Genomic DNA, 19,556 nt, shown 5'->3' on the forward strand with positions numbered 1-19,556 from the left:
TGTGTGCCCTTTGGTGCATCCCTGTAGGGGAATACTAGACCCCTTGAGCTGCCTCTTGGTCAGGAACTGCAGGCATACTTCCCAGTTCTGCCAGCAAGTGCACTCCAGACACTGGAGAACATCAGCCATGTCCTCCCTGCCTTGTGGTTCTGGTGTCTGTAAAGGAAACCTGAGGCACAGCTCATCCCAGAAGGCCACAAATCTGGGCAGCTGGAGTCCTCCAGATTAAGCTATGGGGTCTGGAATGACAGTCAACTATTTTCATCAAATCCTGATGGTACAGTCCTTCAAACCTGTAATGTTACACCTCTCTGTACTTCCAGAGGTCCCTTGTAGTTGTGTGGACCAGTTCAGGTTGAGAAGAATGAACTGAGAAGGAAGGAGGACAAGAATAGGAATTACCAACACAATCTCATATTCTCAAAGCTCTAGATTTCTACGGTTGCTCAAAGAAGGAAAAGAGAAGTTGTGTAGCATTTTCTGAAAAGCACACAGAAAATTATATAAAATCATTACTACTTATTTGAAAGATAATCAACAAAAGGAGGTTTCATAAACTACAGTGTACACCTGGCACATACAATGTTTTAAGAGATTTACATTTTCAAAACAAGCTTTAACTCTGTGATTCACTTGTGTGTGTTGAAGTTACTGTTCTGCCATGCCAAATTCCTTGCACTTACGGAATTTAACAGATAAAATTGAAACAGGGGAAAAATGAAACAATACCAAGTTATGCTTTAAACAAGGAAGCAGATTTTTTTTTTCCGTAAACTGCACAACTGTAACACAGCATAAACAGCTAAAAGTAAGACTCAGACTACCAGGTAACTTGCTTTCCACTTCTCCTTTTAAATCACAGCCAGGTGATGAGTCCAGTCAAAAATGCCTGGAGATCTTAAATCCAATCAGAATTTCTTGACAGTTTTCAGTCTACCAGTTCATTACAACTTTTTGCAAGACAAAAGGGAAGAAAGACAATTTTTCAAGCTATGGAGACAACTTCTCAAAATTTTTTCTGTCTTCTGATTCCATTTCCCTCTGTTGGTGTTGTTTGGGGGTTGTTTGTTTGCTTGTTTTTTCAGGGGGACACTGAATTAACTACAATTTAAATAAATTAATTTCTATCCTTCATTTTCCCAATATGTTTCAGCTATGTAAAAAGTTGGTCTTGGGTTTTTGGAAGCCTCTAAAAGATCACTTAACTGGCACTTAAAGTACTTAGGGAACAACGGTCACAAAAATATAAATCAAAACCACCTGTGACTTTCAATAAAATATTTAAACCAAAGTATGAAATGGTGTTAGCTTGTTTTCCCATCAGATCCAGATAGTTCAACAAAGTTCATGCTCTGTGTACATTTTTATTCTTGTTAAAAATTTAAAAGGCAAGCTTTTAATGTCTCAGCATTAACTTAGATTGTAGTCAGTCTGTAAAACAATCGTAGAGTTGCTATTCAAAATATATTAATAATAAAACAGATGCTTTAAAGAAAGCCTAGTATCACAGCAACCTCAGTCTAGTTTGCTTTCCGTATAGTGGGCCTTGTTGAGAATTACTGTGCTTCACTCAAGAGTGGAGCTTTGGGTGAAAGATTCTAACTTTTCCCTAAAAACCAAGGCTTGAGTATCCCATTTATGTGAAACTTTTTCTGGAAAAGAAACAAATGTCACTTTGGACTTTGATTTAACTCCTGAAAGCAGTTATTGTGGTCACAATTTACTTCTAAGGAACGCTGAGACCCAAGTATGAAATAGCCACCTGTGGAGAATCAAATGAGAACATCTAAGATGGGCACACGTTTTCTGTTATCAGAGAGTCACAGCAGAGAAAAGAGAAGCTGTGATTATTAATCCCTGGTAGTTTCAGCAGCAAGAATGCTTCCAGAAGCAAGGCTTGACCCCAGCTAGTCCAGGATCTGAATACCAAGGTGCAGCAAGGCTGTCCTGGTGTAGTCCATACTAAGCAGTGGCATCCTCAGGCACGGCCATAGATCTGCATTTACTTCAGAGTCAGCATAAATAAGTAAAAATTTTTAAAGACACCTTTAGACCCAATACTATTACATAGTAACACCTAGTATATCCCTTTTCTTACCAGCTTCCTTGGCTATAGTAAAGGTGCTCTATTATAAGATACTAAAAATTTACCAAATTCCTATACTAGATTTGAATAGAATACAGTGATTATTTCCATATTTCTAGTGCCTTTACTACCCATTTTTTGGGCAGACACCCAGTCTTGCCATTACTATACATGCACACATTACTTCAGGAATACATATAACAGATGCACCATTAGCAAATTCATATCCATTCTAAAGAAAAATTCTGCATTATTGATAACACTTCTTTTTGTATAGCTGAAACTGACATCTAGCTTTTAAAACTATTAGTTTCAAGCATGTATAAATTCATGATAGCTGTCTTTACGTCTACAAACGCCTCTGCTTTGTTCAGATTTTTACAGACCTATTTGCTCTGTCTGCTGTTGCCAGTAATACAGGCTTATCAAGCACAAGCAGAGGACAGTTGAGCTCAAATACTTAAGTTGTGCTTAAAAGCGTATTATAAACACTGAAGCAAAAATTTGTGTTTGGCACTTACAGATAATAAAGCCAAAATAGCAATACTACCATTTCTAAAAGAGCCTGGATCCATCTCAGTCACAGACATCTAAGTTACTTCTGAATTTACAGAGGTTCCTACTCCTGAAGTTATACATGCAAGTATACATTAAGTAAGTTTTGGGCCAAATGCTCTTCAGGCAATTCTTACAACCAAGATATTTTTTTCAGGGCTTAAGTGAAATTACTTATCATGTTTGTAGTAACACACTGCCTTAGCCCTATAGAAGTCTAATACACAAAGATACTGCCTTAATAAACATAGATTTATATCCTGTCTGTCTTGTAATAGTTTTTAAAGAGCAATAGGAACTAAGCACATGGTTCTAAAACTGTTGGACTGTCTCCAGCTGACCCAGGGCAGCTCATGTTTTACAGTAAAAATATTTTTTAGTACTCAGACTAGAAGCCAGTCGTAAATTGGTTCCTCCTCTTCTCTCACGTCTGATATCATGTTTTCTACAGACACATGAGTTGAAGGAAGATACAGAGCTCAGGCATGAGCCAAGCACCCTCCTTGACATACAGAAAAAAAATCTCTTCTCCCCCGAGTATGTTTAGGACCTCTTCGTCCTTCCTAGATGGAGAGAGAGGGTCTTTATCTCCAGTGAACTTTCAGTAGCAGCCTTATCTTCTGCTCCAGCACAATCTGTCCAACTAGCACAGTCCATGGGCTAAACAACAGACAGAGCTAGGGAAAGCAGAGATTGTTCTTAAAAAAAATCCCTTTCACATTATTTTACATTGCCACAAACCCTTGCACTGGACCTGGGATTAAGCAGGCAAAGGACATAAGTCCGGCCCCTACTGGCAAGGCCACCGCGTCTGCCGGCTGTGCTGCCATGTCCCGCTCCTGGCTCATGTTTCTGTGCAGAGCAGCCAGCCAGCCCTTGCTGCTCTGATGTCTACTGCAGCGTGGGGCCTCACCTTGACACAGGGTCAGGACAGAGCCAGGTAAACAAACACACGGAGTTGGGAGGAAGGACAAGCTCCAGGAATCAGCCACATGGATAAAGCCAGGAAGAAAACTGGTAGTCAGAGGCAGTCCCAGCTGCTTCTTCAGAGACTTTCACTTCTTGACACTGGCTACAAGGAATGATGTATAAACTTTAGAGCAAGCCTCTGAGCTGTGTATCTGAAATACAGGAGCTTTGGGAAGTCTGGATGCTGAGCAGCTTTGTTAGCACCACAAGGATGACAGTGTCTACCATATTCACATTTAGTAGTAGTACTGTATTTATACCTTGTTTGTCATTTGTATATTTTTGGAGAGCAGCACTCTCTTCAGATTGGTGAGTAACAAGCTAGAAGGGAGAGGCAGGTTCCTAGCAAATCCAGTGCATAAAAATAAAATGCTGAACATCAGTATGTGAGGTTTGCAAATGGTGATGGATCAACTGATACATAGTAATCTGTGGTGACCTCTTTCTCCACCTCCCCACTGAATGCTGTTAATTCCACAGACAGCTATCACTGGTTTTAAGACACTTCAAGCAAGTTTTGATGGATGAACTGACAGATGCTTAGCCAAGTACCTGCTGTCTCAGGAATTGCTAAATACTTAGCTGTACACCACATCTTACTATTATAATTGCATAAGCCATTTTAGCTTAAAAAAAAAAACCAAACCAAACCAAAACAAACCAAAAAACCAACCAAACTGTGCCCTGCAATCTTTAAGTTACTGGACTTAAATTAGAAACCAAGCAGAGACAAAAGCCCTGAAAGGGAGTTTTAAAACAGTGAATGATCTCCCTGCGAGGGAATTTTAAAAAGTTACAGCAATGTATGCTAAACTTCCCAGAGAGGGAACTTAAACTTTCTATTGGTTTCAAATGAAGTTTGCCTCCAGAGCCTCTCTGTCCACTGCTCTCCTTGGGGATTGTTTGGCTTTCCTCAGACACTGTGTATTCTCAGATCCCTCACTTTCCCTTGCTTGGAAGGGAATGGCAGGGTCTGTACAATATGCCATCCCTCCAGCTCATGTTTTAGGCCAGCTTGATTTAGAGGCTGACACCGATAGGTAATGTCAGCTCTGGAGCCAGTCCCAGGCACTTTAATGGGTCAGACAGAAGAACTCACATCTGGATCCAAGGACAGAGAGAACTGCTGTGCAGAGAAACAGTAATATTCAGGGATTCAAATAAATAGACAATCACACTTAGGAAAATCAAGTAAAGAGGTTCTATTTTCATCCTTTGAACAAAACATAAACACGATATAATACACAAATACAACATCATGAAACTAGAATTTTTTCAGTTGGATAGGGTTAAGTACAGTTTACGTCTGTATTTTTAAATCCATATTTTTACTATTCTTGATATCTAAGGAAATCTGAAAAATCTAAGGTGGTGTTGAAGTACCCTCTTCCTCTGGGTCATACTTTCCTCCTGCTCTGAATGTCAAATACTTACGGGCTGTGATGAGATAGGCACACACTGTGTTAATGGGATATCTAAACAAATGCTCTCCCCTTGCTCCTGGTTTCCATGTCACTTCTTTCATCCCATTGATGAGACAAGAAGACACTTTACATCACAGGCATTTTGCAGCTGAGGTGGGGTTTGTTAGGCTTAAAGAGAGTAAATCACAATCTCTTTGGGACTAACCCAGCACTGTTGCCATTTAAATGTGAGAACTTCAGTTGTAAGTCACCTTTCAGAAGTCAGATTCTACATTTATAGAGGGAAAATAGAGAAATGAGGCATTTGTTCAGAAATCTATTCTGATGAAATGCAAATCAAAAATAAGAGCTTTATCTTTTCTTGGACCGCATCACATGCTGCTACTTATACGAAGATTGGAGAGTTTATCTACAGTTTACATCTATAAGAATTTGCAGGAGAGTTTTTAGAACACAAGAATGTGATAGGGAAAATAAAAAGTTTATTATTGAAACAAGCTATATTTAACCTAACTGCTAAAATTGAAGGACAGTACAGCTTTTGGTTATGTGCATAAAAGACACTGTAAATGGCAGGGGAAAAATATTTCTAGGCATGTAGCAATGCAATTACAGTTATATAACAAGCATGCAAATTCAAGAAAGAAAAGTTTGAGTTTTCTTCAGCAGAGTAAATAGATGAGTGTGGCTGAATCTGTCTTTCTAAGCACAAAGCACACATATACAAGGTTTATAAAGCATGAATTCAATGAAAAAGACAGTCTTTGATGTTTCTATATAACTGCTTTCATTTAGAGTTATAAAAAAAATCTAGTGTGATCTTTACTCAGTATTCATTTACTAATTATTACTAATTATAACACATTCTAAAATTATTCTCAAAGAAATTTATTTAATAGGTGTTTTACATATATACAAGCATCCTGCAGAACTATTCTCCTTTGCTCTATTCTTGATTCTGGTAGTAAATCCAAGACAAACTGTAGAATCTAAAAAACGTAGGTAGAACTTAACTTTACGGCAGGAAACATTTGTACTGAAATATAACCCCCCATAGATTCTAGGTGCCTTTCTATTTGTTGTAGTGAAAAAAACAAGCAAAAATCCTGTGACTGAATCAAATTATGACAGAAGTCTGAAGACATACAAGATACTTCTGGAAGCCAATGAACTTCCTAGCTTCATTTGCACAAATCTTTTCTGGAAGTCAACTAAATTCCCAAGTTCTAAACTAATGCAGAACTTCACCTTTCTAATAGATTGACCCTGCCCTTTTATGCTTCTTTGCTCCTTCCCTCTCCCTCCCTCATCTCAGTTCCTTTGGACTGCAGCTCTTCAGAGCTCAGTTTTATTGCTGCACCTCCACAGCTCAGCATGGTTGGGTCCTGATTTAGATTGGGCCCTTTGACTACCACAATAAGATCAGATCATGCTAGAATTACCCTTCTTTTCATCAAAAGTCTTTCTAAATGGGACTACCAAGTGGCATATAAAGAAATGTAGTCCTATACATGCTAGTACCCATTCGCTCACATACAAAACACATCAAAACTACAGCTCTGACATGCCAGTAACACTGATTCACCCATCTAAATTCCTTTCCTCCCATTTCCTGAATATTTCTAATGTGACGCATCAGTTTTCAGATTGAGAAACCTTCATATCGTGTTATTTTGCATACTGATTAAGTCAATGTCTTGATATGAAATCCGAGAAGACAAAATATTGTATGTACAAGCAGGCACTTTTCTAATAAAGTCCATGTTTTCTGTAATGGAAACTTATTTTTAGAAAGCTAATAAAGAAATTAATCTTCCAGATCAGAGGCAATAGGGAAATTAACGCTTGTTTAATCATGCAGAGCAGTAAGATACTGTACAATGTTAAGTGTAAGACTAGTCACTGACCGTTTCCTGTCAATGAATGGATTATTATGTTCAACATTTCAGTTTAGCCCAGTACCACAAGTGCACAGTAACTGTGATTTTATTATACAGTCATATAAATAATGCAACACTTTTAATGATCCATAGCCTTTAGAACACCACACTGAAAACTGTCTAATACAATAAGAAAGTACTAAACGTTGTTTAATTTTTACTGATATTAAATTAGTAAGAAACATTAAGAAATTTCAACAGCTTTAAAAAAAAAATCAACATTGTAGCAAAGTTGTCTAGCTGTAACACAGCACAGGTCAATAGATATATGGATCATTGATTAGAAAAGGAATCTGGAATCACATGCACATTGTAATAAGAGTCTGACAACATAATCATTATTTTGCTATTATATTAAATAGCATCTAATGTATGTAGGATATTTTAAAACTGTGCAATGCAAACACTAAACTTCTGATGAATCAACCCTATGTGTCTCATAATTTTCTTTAATTCCTCCAAAAACAATGTATTCCCTTCTTCCTACCTAGAAAGAGGGAGGATTTTAGTGAAAATATGATGCTGAACAATTGCCTTTAACACAAGGATCTCTAGGGAGGGTCTGTTCCACTCTGCATGGTAATGGACCATTTTGGTTATTTTGTTCCTAGAAAACAGAAGCCTGAAGAGTGCAAGTGTGATGCAGTGAAAAGCATCATGAAAGGAGGGTTGGATGTACACGTACAAATGTCAGTTGGTGTTATCTGGGTGATGAACTAGCTTGGGCTTTCTCTCTGAACGTCTACCTTCCAGACTGTCATGGGCCAGTACGCATATTCTTGCTTCAAGCACTTCCATGCACTGAACTCTTACCACACAATAATGTGCATACAGAGCCAATGTTGCCTGCTCACCTATAGATATAAGCAGAAGCTCATGCTGGTGTTGAAGCACAGCCCTACCCCTCCAATATATTCAGTCTTAAACCTCACCGGATTAGTTTCTCAGTATAAATCTGCTTCACCTTCAGAGTAGCTGTACTAAAACATAACCCAAGCCTATGTCTGATCTTGAATTTCTCCACAGCTGATTTGGGTTTTTATAAATGCCATCAAAATGGATAAAATCTGAAATGAAAAGTAAGCAAGAAATGTGGTCACATGAACATGCCTAAACCACATAAAATGTAAATTGCTGAATGATCTGTCAGTATAACATCAATGATCTGGGAATTGTGCTTTTAAACACCACCTTACTAACTGCTGCGCAGCAGCTAACCCTGGGCATGAGCTGCTACCCAGGAATGCTTGCATGCTACCCAAGTAACATCTACAGGCATTACGAGATGTCCAACTCCAGAACCAGAGGAAAATAACTGTATGGTGGTTACGGAGTGTGACTGCTGCCTGCTGCTGTCATGCCAGAAGTGCTAACAGGGACCACAACTGATGGGTGAGTAATTCTGGACAAAAGAAGAGGAGCTAGTCCAGTTTTCTGAACTCTCAAGACTGGGAGTGGAGGTGTTGAAGTAAGAGAGCTTTCTTCTCTCTAACTCAAGGACTTCTGTAGCTTCTTATTATTCTGCCAAAGAGCACGAAAGTGAAATATGACTCTCACTTTTCACAATTATCCCCATAATTAATACTACTGTTTCAAAATAACATAATTGATGATTAAACATGAAGAATCCTGACTTTTAAAAACACAGCCCTCACATGTCCTAATTTTCTATTTCCCCTTATACTACTTAATTTCTAAAATCCAAGTTAAATAAATAAATATACAAAAGCTACGGTCTACTATTTCCCATCTAAATACTGTGATGCAGAGACACAGAAGTTGTTTCTTCAGATTCTGATATTTACTAGTTTAACAATATCATAATTTAAAATTCATGAGTTTCCTATCAGCCCTAAACAAATGACAGCCATATATAGCCTGTCACAGAATTTCTTTCAGTGAACCTCATATATGCAAGCTTAAGGAATTCTGAGATATTCAAAGTGTAATGATTCTCTCTTTAAACCACAAAATAATACAAGAGAGAACAAGCTAATAGGTTTTCCCAGTTAGTCTGTTAGGACTAAATCCAGATTCCTTTAATATGAACAGAAGTTTTGCCATTAATTCAGTAGGCTCAAGAGCTCATGAAGTACTGGGACATTCTGATGGCCATATAAATTGACAGTAGATTTACAGAGTTCTTCTAGTCTCTGTCCCTACAAGCACAATTTAACTTCTGTTTTACTTCTTTATTGCCCCTTGATGAACTTGGTCTTACAAGATTTGAAAGAGGTTTTCCTCTGAAGCACAGCTGTGGTTTTGATTTGGAATTAAATGACACAAGGGCTAAACACACTTATTTGCTCTATTTGAAAAGGCCAGAAGACAGTAAACTTTCAAATAATGTCCCTGCTGCTACACTAAAGGGATTGAACTGAGTAGATAACCCAATGCCTACACAATTCCTCTTACTAAATTTGCTAAATCTGCCAGCAGCTGTGCTGGTTTGATTAGATTGTTTAAGATAAATTGGCCAAGATGATCACATCTTTCCATGAACACCATTTGGTAACAAATATTCTTGTCTGTAGCAACCTGGCTAGATTCAAATCAAGAGAGGTTCCATAGCTTGTTACAAATCCCCTTGTTAGCTATTGTTCTGTTTTTTAGTTTTCAAGCTTGATACCTGCATGAGATTTCCTTTAGTTCATCACAAACATCATGAAGTGCTTTATACTCTAAATGAAAGAAGTCAAAAAATGATTTACACAATAGAGAAATAGAGAACTAAAAATCAGCCATGAGTTGGACACTTATGACTACACAGGTAACGAGTTACATGTGTAGTTCTGCAAGTACTTCTGGGCTGATAAATGACTTATTTCTTTAAACTTCAGATGAAAAAAATCTCCCAGCTTGAACATGAATTTTCTGTAGCAAAGAATGCTTTGCAACTCCATAAATCACAGAGGTCATTAGACAAAAGAAAGAGTGAAGCAAACAAACAAAGAAGTTAATTCAAAACTTGTTCTTCCTACTTTTTGCTTGGTACTGCTTCCAATTTGCTATGCTTCTGCAACATATGGGCCAAACATAATACTAGTTATGCTAGTGTATCCCAATTCTCTTCAAAAGTATTAGCATAATTACTTGTTCATGTACCACAGTGCTGATTTGCATACCAGGTATTAGAATTAGGGCAACTGCTGGAGATTCTGCTTGCTAACTATGCTGTTTGTTGAGTATTATCAATACCTGAGTTCTAAAGAAAAAATACACTGATTTTCTTTTAACTTAGAAAATACTGTTAAAATGTGGTTGCCAAGTGAACCATTTTTTGAAAAACAAAATCTGGTTGGTATTTTTAATTCTCAGACTCTGCTCAAACAGCCCCATGGTTTACAGTTAGGAGAAGTAAGAAATCATTAGTTGTTTAGTCATGTTTCAATGAGCATCCCCTCATCTTGCACAAAGAAGGTTTTACCCTCATAGTTCTTAGCCCTTTGGAATACAATAGTTATTACCTGCCAGAAATCAGAAAATATAATTTCACATATTTTCCACTTTTCATCCTTAAATGAACAATTACTGCATCCATGTGGAAATTTTAAGAAAAGGCATCCTTTGCTCCCGATCTTTTAGTGAGTGAGCAGGAGAAAAAAATCACGTGTTCCAGAAAACAGTTTATAAAATAATGAAGTTGGCTCTTCAAGTGTCCCAAACCAGAGAACTCTTGTATTTCAGTACAGGAATAGAAATGGTGCTACTGACTTGCCCCTCCACTGAAACTTGTGGTATGCCCCAAAGCTCAGAAGAACACATATTCCTGGGTCTTTTTTACTTAATTAACAAGAAATGCAAGGAAACAACATTAGGATAAATTCTTACAAACAGTCAAATGTATCTGGGGGAAGCCTCACATTCACAAGCTTTGGTTTTCATTGAGGCCTTCAAGCACCTGGTTGTGGTTGACGAGACACCTCTGCCAGCTGAAGGGACAGTGCAACAGGGCACAAGCAGTAAGGAGGTTTCTGAACAGCGCTGATGACAACTTCCTGACAGGTGATACAGTAGCCAATTAGGGGAGATAATCTGTTTACAAACACGGAAGAACTGAGCAGGGATGTAAAGGCTGGGAACATCCTTGGCTTTAGTGATCATGAGATAATGGCATTCAGGATCCTGGAAGGAGAAAACAAAGCAAAAAGCAGGATCACAAAACTGGACTTCAGGAGAGCAGGCTGGCCTGTTCAGGGACCTGCTTGGAAGAATCCCATGGGGTACAGCCCTGGAGAAAGAGTGTTCAAGGAGACACCATTGATTTTCAAGGATCATATCCTCCAACTTCAAAACCAGTCCATCCCAACATGAAGGAAGTCAAGTAAAGGTAGCAGGATGCACCTGCTTGCATGAAGAAGTAGCTCCTGGCAAAATCTGGACATAAAAAGGAAACATGCAAGAGTTGGAGGCAGGGTAAGGTACAAATAGAGGGCATGAAGGAATGGGGTTAGGAAAGCCAAAGCCCATCTGCAGTTGAATGTGGAAGGGGATGCAAAGGCATCAGGAAGGATTTCTATAGATATATCAGCAGAAAAAAGATGTCTGGGGAAAATGTGGACCTGCTGCTCAATGTGATAGGGGACCTGGTGCCAAAGGACACGCCAAAGATCAAGGCACTTAGTGCTGCCTTCACCTCAGGCTTTACTGTTTATACTAGTCTTCATGAATCCCGGATGTCTGAGACCTGTAGGAAAGTCTAAAGCAAGGAAGACTTACCCTCACTGAAGAGGGATCAGGTTAGGGAATGTGTAAATAGACTAGCTATACAGAAGTCCGTGGGATCTCATGGGATGCACCCATGAGTGCTGAGGGACTTACGACACTGTAAGACCACCTCAATTACCTTTGAAAGGCCATGGCAAGTAGAGGAGAACTGGAAAAAAGCAAGTATCTGTTAGTCTCACCTTGATCTCTGGGAAAGCAATAGAGCAAATTCCCTAGACACCATTCCCAAACATGTGAAGGATAAGAAGGTGATTGGGAATGGCCAATATGGATTTATAAAGGGAAAATCATGCCTGACCATCTTGACAATATTATACAATAAAAAGATTGGCTTGATGAATGACAGAAGAGCAGTGGATGTTGTTTATCTTGACTTTAGTCAAGGATTGACCTTTATAGATGTCAATTTTAAGGCTGTTGACACTATCTCTCTGATCTTCCTCATAGGCAAACTAATAAAGTACAGGCTAGATAAGTGGACAGTGAGGCAGACTGTGAACTGCTGAGCTCAAAAGGCTGTGATTAGCAGCATGAAGTCCAGTTGGAAACCAGTCCCTAGTTGTGTACCCCAGCGGTCAGTACTGGTGCCAATGCTATTTAACATCTTCATTAATGGTCTGGATGATAGGACAAAGTGTACTGGAAGCAAATTTGCAGATAATACAAAATTGGGAGGAGTGGTTGATACAGTAGATATCTGTGCTACTTTTCAGAGGGTTGTGGACAGTCTGGAGACATGGGCAAATGAGAAATGTCACGAAGTTCACAGGGAACTGAAAAGTCCTGCCCCTGGGGAGAAATAACCCCAATGTATTATGGGGGAACTATAGTACCCCATGTACCGTACACTGAAGGCTGACTGCCTGTGCAATGACTTTTCCAAAAAGGACCTGAAGTTCCACAAGGTGAACAGAAGGTAGCAACGTGCCTTTGTGAAAAGAAAGCCAACAGCCTTCTGCTTTAGGAGAAGCATCAGCATCAGGTCAAGGGAGGTGATCTTTTCCCTCTACTCAGCACTGGTGAGACATGTTTGGAGTAATGTGTCCAGTTCTGGGCTCCCTACAAGAGATGAACATACTGGAACAAGTCTACCAAAGAGCTCTAAAGATGAGTAAGAAGCTGCAGCATCTTTCACATGAGGAGAGGCTGAGAGGGCAGGGACTGTTTAGTCTGGAGAAGAGATGTCTCAATGGAATCTTATAAATGTATGTAAAACCCTCATAAGCATGAGCAAAGAAGATGGAGCCAAACTCTTCTCAGTGGTACTCAGCAGTAGAAAAGGAGGAACTGAAATAGAGGAAATTCTGTTTAAGCATAAAAAGCACCTTCTTTGCTGAGGGTGCTCTAACACTGGAACATATTTACCATGGAGGTTATGGTATCTCCATCCTTAAAGGTATTCAACACCAGACCAGACATGGCCCTGACCTCCTCTTGCTGACCCTGTTTTGAGCAGAGGACTCATCCTAGAAGAAATCCAAAGGCACCTTCCAAAGTCAGTTCTTATTCCCTCACAGTGTATTTCTTGCCTCTTTTTGGAAATCTTCTGGCCTTACATAATAGTTGGATATGGACATACTACCCTGAATCTTGAAAATCTCAAGCCCCCAACACACATAAACTGTCCAATTTGCATTAAGTATAACAGGAAAGTAGACAATTTATTACAATCTTCCAAAGTATTTGTGCTAGGCTTAACCTAAAATCCTCTGTGTTATTTCATCTATTTTCACAGTCTGTTCCCATCTGAACAAAAATTACTTTTATTTAAAGCAAACTCCACTTTACAGTTCTGGAATGCTGTAATTTTTTTCTCTTTTCTCTGGAAATGTTACAGTGCTAAAGCAACAACAGATGCAATACAGAAGAGAGACCAAATTAACATACACCTTTAAGATGATATTGAGTGGGATGAATGGGATACTTAAGAAACACCTGACAAAAAAAAACAGAACTATGAGAAAAAAGCTGTAAGGTTTGCTATCAGACTGGTAACAAGACTTGTGCTTTAGATGTCCCACTGATGAGAGCAGCCAGAAAGGCAGCCTGGAGTGGAAAATTACTGAACAAAAGAAAATGTCTGCTGAAAAATACTGACAGAAATGCCTTCCAGCTTGTGAGCCCGGGAACTAGGCATGTGAAGAAGTAACATCCTTGAAAAGGGCAATTGGAACATTATCTATTGACTGCTACAGGTGTAAAATCAAAAATCACAGCATCTATTGTCTGCTCGAAGCAGTGAAGTCCTACAGCCTCTTACATCCCTATGTGATAAAAGGAGCTCAATTTTTATACAAAGTGGACCCTCTCTCCCTGAGAACTTCACTTGCCGCATGTACTTTTTCTTTTCTAAACAAGTTAAATTCTCCACATGAACTTTCTACAAGGTCTTGGGCTCTCACCAGGGATGCCTAGCTGACTCCAGACTCTGTGACATGGATCACCTTTGAAGTGAGACTCTGTAATCTCACTGGTGCCCCTTTCTGGGCCCACTTTTGAGGTCAGTTCGTTTTGTCTTCTCACTTATGGGATGGTTGGATCTACTTCCAGACTGGTTTATTCCCCTCTTTGAGATGGTCTGTCCACTTCTGAAATCTGTCTAATTCACTTGATACTGATATTATAAATCCATATAAATAATCTATTATATCTACTGTTACACTGTTGATCAGTTGCTTCACTAATGAAAAGTTCATAGTAATGTAACCTATAATAGTATATATCTAATTCATTTTTGCTGTTATTGACTGTTGCTATACAATTGCTGCTGTTATTGACAGCTGCCACACTATGATTGATACTATATTATTGATTGCTGATAGCAATAGATGGATCTACATATATTCACTTTATTAATCATAAGTATGTTTTATGGTTGGACTAGATGATCTTCAAGGTATTTTCCAAACGATGATTTTGTGATTCTGAATATAATTGTTAGAGGTGGGGTTTTTAATTATTATTTTTATTTTTGTGCTATTTGTGGTAACCTGTAATAAAGTAGAGAAATTTAGAGGATAAAGTCTCCATGTCCTTGTGAATTGCAGAATCCTACAAATCCATGGTCACCATCTCTATTGGGATAATTGTTTAGATCTTGACTCCCACCCAACTCCATCTCCTTTCCATAGAAGCATTATCAACAAAGAGATACAAAGATCATCTGGGGATGTTCCATGCACACAAGAATATCTAGGTTCCATATTAGCTGCCTATTTAGTGCCTCTGGTTCTGTTTCACAGTCTTACATATGATGTCTTTGGCTGTATCATCTGTCAGTTTCAAGTGTTCCCAGACAAAACCAACAGCCTCCACAAGGCAGTTACTTGTCCACATAGTGTTGAAGGTAATGGTGAAGAGACAGATGGAAAGGAGGAGAGCCACTGAAAAGGACAGAAAGATGGGGAGACAGAATAAGGCTAAAAAGAAACCTGAAAGTATGATTTATCTTTACCTTGCTTTTCCCATCTATGCAGCTAATGGTATTTTTCTCTTTTGCAAAATACTCAGCTGCATTCAAGACATAATCTGAGTAGAGTGCACTTCAGCCGATGCAAGATACCTCTTAGTCCCATCAGGATGTGAACAATTGATTGTAGGTGCTAGTGAATGTGTAATCCTGATAATGTGGCTGACATTCTGATTTTATCTTTGCACACATGAAGAAGTTAAACAGTGATTGTGACTGTCACTAATGCCACAATCCAGCTGTAACCTACTGTGTACAAGAAAAAAAGATGAGTAGAGCATGACAACTCTACTTCATGAAGATATGAGGGATTTCAAAGACTGTTCAACTCGGAAAGAAACATAAAAATTCTCCACTCTGAGGAAGGTGTCTGTAAAATAAAGTATTGTAGACCTTGAATAATTTCATTCTGTTGAAGTCTAAACACACTAGGTAGGATTGATCTTAGCTTTAATTTAGGCATCTAAATTTGGCATCAAATGCAATGCTACCAGCAAGACTCCTGTCAACAACATGAAGCAGGTACTCCTGGAAGAAACTCATCTAATCCATCTCAAAAGCCAGTCAGAGGCCTGGATTAATTACATTCTGAAGGTGATGATTTTTTATAATTACCTTCTATACACAGAGCTTACAGTGACTAGCTTACACCTCACCTTTTAGCTTCTGATGCTCATATCAGAACTGATAAAATGTACTCATTTAAAAAAAAAAATAAATTCTACTTACCTCAGTTTATGAGAATGAGGATTTAGGAAACTAGTCTATGTATAACACATGAATTCTGAGCAAAGTTAAAAACAATTCCACCACTAAGTGTGTCAGGGTATGAGGATTCAGGCTGTGTTGTATATCTGCCAGGAGGAAGAGAGGCTGCTGCCCTCAGTTACTCTGATTTGTACTGAAATACTGAGGCATATGTTAGGGGAAATGAGATCTTTCCAACTTCTCAAAAAGTAGCATGAGTATATAGATTAGGGCAGAAATATGACAACTAAGATGCCATATGCTTCTTTTAAAATACACAAGGGCTCACACTGTTGCAAGCAATTCAAAGAACATAATGTAGGCTGGGCCAGGAGAGGCAAAAGCACACTTTTCCACAGGGAAGGGTGGAAAAAAAGTAACTAAAGGAAAAAAAAGACTTTGTGATTTGCAGAAAAAATCATGTTCAAATAACGAAAGTTAAGAAGACAGTAGCAAGAATGACAGACTTTAGTTTACCTTTTCTAAATCTTAATGTTTCTTGAGTTACTGTAAAACAAGTAAACCTATGTATTTGTTTGCCTTTGCCCTTGTATCCTGAAGAGCTGAACTTTTAGTCAAGAATTATTTCTGTACCTCCAATGTGGGAGGTATGGAAAAGTCATGTCCAAGGTGGGGATGGGTCAGATGTCATCTCCTCCTGTCCCTAACCTATCTGAATGTCAAAGCCTCTGCCTCTGGCGTGTGAAACAAGTAGACTAAGTCACCTCAGCTAGTGTGATGAAAAATCCAAGACAAAAAGTCACAGAACCATCTAGGTTGAAAAAGACCTTGACAATCATATAGTCCAACCATTAACCTCACACTGACCACCCTCAACTACACCATATCCCTCAACGCTATGTTGACTCTTAAACACCTCCAGGGATGGGGACTCCACCACTGCCCTGGGCAGCCCATTCCAATGCCTAACAACCCCTTCTGGAAAGAAATGCTTCCTGACATCTAGTCTAAACCTTCCCTGGCTCAACTTGAGGCCATTCCCTCTTGTCCTGTCGCTTATTACTTGGTTACAGAGACTCATCCTCAGCTCTCTGCACCCTCCTTTCAGGTAGCTGTAGAGGGCGATGACGTCTCCCCTCAGCCTCCTCTTCTCCAGACAGACTAAACACCCCCAGTTCCCTCAGCTGCTCCTCGCTCCTCGTATGACCTGTGCTCCAGACCCTGCACCAGCTTCGTTGCCCTTCTCTGGACACGCTCGAGTCATTCAATGTCCTTTTTGTAGTGAGGGGCCCAAAACTGAACACAGGAATCGAGGGGCGGCCTCCCCAGTGCCCAGTACAGGGGTGAGATCCCTTCCCTGTCCCTGCTGGCCACGCTATTGCTGACACAAGCCAGGATGCCATTGGCCTTCTTGGCCCCCTGGGCACACTGCTGGCTCCTGTTCAGCCGGCTGTCAATCACCCCCCCAGGTCCCTCTCTGACTGGCAGCTCTCCAGCCACTCCTCCCCAAGCCTGTAGCGCTGCTGGGGGTTGTTGTGGCCCAAGGGCAGCCCCCGGCATTTGGCCTTATGGAAACTCCTCCAGTTGGCCTCAGCCCATGGCTCCAGCCTGTCCAGGTCTCTCTGCAGAGCCTCCCTACCCCCGAGCAGATCAACACTCCCACCCAACTTGGGGTCATCTGCAAACTCACTGAGGGTGCACTCGATCCCCTCGTCTAGATCATCAATAAAGATGTTAAACAGGAGTGGCCCCAACACCGAGCCCTGGGGGACACCACTCGTGACCGGCCACCAACTGGATTTAACTCCGTTCACCACAACTCTCTGGGCCCGGCTATCCAGACAGTTTTTTACCCAGCAAAGCGTGTGCCCATCCAAGCCATGAGCAGTCAGTTTTGCCAGGAGAATGCTGTGGGAAACGGTGTCAAAGGCTTTACTAAAGTCAAGGTAAACAACATCCACAGCCTTTCCCTCATGCAATAAGCAGGTCGCCCTGTCGTAGAAGGAGATCAGGTTTGTCAAGCAGGACCTGCCTTTCATAACCCCATGCTGACTGGGCCTGAGCATCTGGTTGTCCCCCATGTGCTGTGTGATGTTACTCAGGATGAGCTGCTCCATCAGCTTCCTGGCACTGAAGTCAAGCTGACAGGCCTGTAATTTCCCAGATCATCCTTCTGACCCTTCTTATAGATGGGCATCACATTGGCCAATTTCCAACCTGTCAGGACCTCCCCAGTCAGCCAGGACTGCTGGTAAATGATGGAAAGTGGCTTGGCGAGCACCCCAGCCAGCTCCTTCAGCACTGTCAGGTGAATCCCATCCGGTCCCATTGACTTGTGTGTGTCTATGTGATGCAGCAGGTCACTGACTGTCTCCTCCTGGATTGTGGAGAGGTCGTTCTCCCAGTCTCTGTCTTCTGGCTGTGGAGGCTGGATTCCCTCAATACAACTAGTCTTGTTATTAAAGACTGAGGTGAAGAACGCATTAAGCACCTCAGCCTTTTCCTCATCACTTGTTGCCATGTTTCCTCTTGCGTCTAGCAGGGGATGGAGACTCTCCCTGGTCTTTCTTTTGCTGTTGATGTACTTATAGAAACATTTCTTGTTGTTCTTGATTGCTGAAGCCAGATTCATTTCTAGCTGGGCTTTAGACCTCCTGATTACTGCCCTGCATAGCCTCACAGCATCAAAAGCTGTAAACTTTTCTCCCTGAGTTGCAGCCAAAGCTCCCTGTTCAGCCAGGGTTGTCTTCTCTGTCATCAGCTTCTCTTACAGCACCTGGGGACTGCCTGCTCCTGAGCCATTAACACTTCCTTCTTAAAGAGTGCCCAGCCTTCCTGGGCCCCTATACCCTTCAGGAGAGTCTCCCCGGGGATCCTTTCAAGCAGGTGCCTAACCAAGACAAAGTCAGCCCTTCTGAAGTCCAGGATGTCAGTTCTGCTTAGCTCTCTCCTGACCTCTCTAATAGAGAACTCTGTTATTTCATGATCATTGTGCTATAGTTGTCATCCAACCTCCACATCGTCCACCAGCCCTTCTCTGTTCACAAAGAGGAGATCCAGCAGGGCACCTTCTCTGGTCAGTTCACTCACCAGCTCTGTCAGGAAGTTGTCTCCCACACATTCCAGGAATCTCTGGGACTGGTCCCGCTCTGCTGTGTTGTATTTCCAGCAGATGTCTGGGAAGTTAAAGTCAAGAACAAGAACAAGAAAAAGTGATTGTGGGATTTCTCCTAAGTGCCTATAGAGTATTTCATCCACCTCTCTGTCCTGGCTGGGTGGCCTATAGTAGACTCCTACTACAACATCTGCCCTGTTGGCCTTCCCCCTGATTCTAACACAAAGACACTCCACCCTGTCTTCACTACACTGTACTCAAGGCAATCATAACAGCCCCTAACATACAGCACCACCCCACCACCTCTCCTTCCTTGTCTATCCCTTCCAAAGAGCTTGCAGCCATCAACTGTCACACTCCAGTCATGGGAGACATCCCACCATGTTTCTGTAATAGCCACGACATCATAATTTTCCTGTTCATCATGGCTTCAAGCTCCTCCTGTTTGTTACCCATGCTGTCTTCATTAGTATACAGGCTCTTCAGATGGCCTGATCTTTTGTCCCCTTCCCACTTCAAATCTAGTTTAAAGCTCTCTCAATGAGCCCAAATAACTCCTGCC

Source organism: Athene noctua, chromosome Z, assembly GCF_965140245.1.
Source record: "Athene noctua chromosome Z, bAthNoc1.hap1.1, whole genome shotgun sequence".
NCBI classification, from domain to species: domain Eukaryota; kingdom Metazoa; phylum Chordata; class Aves; order Strigiformes; family Strigidae; genus Athene; species Athene noctua.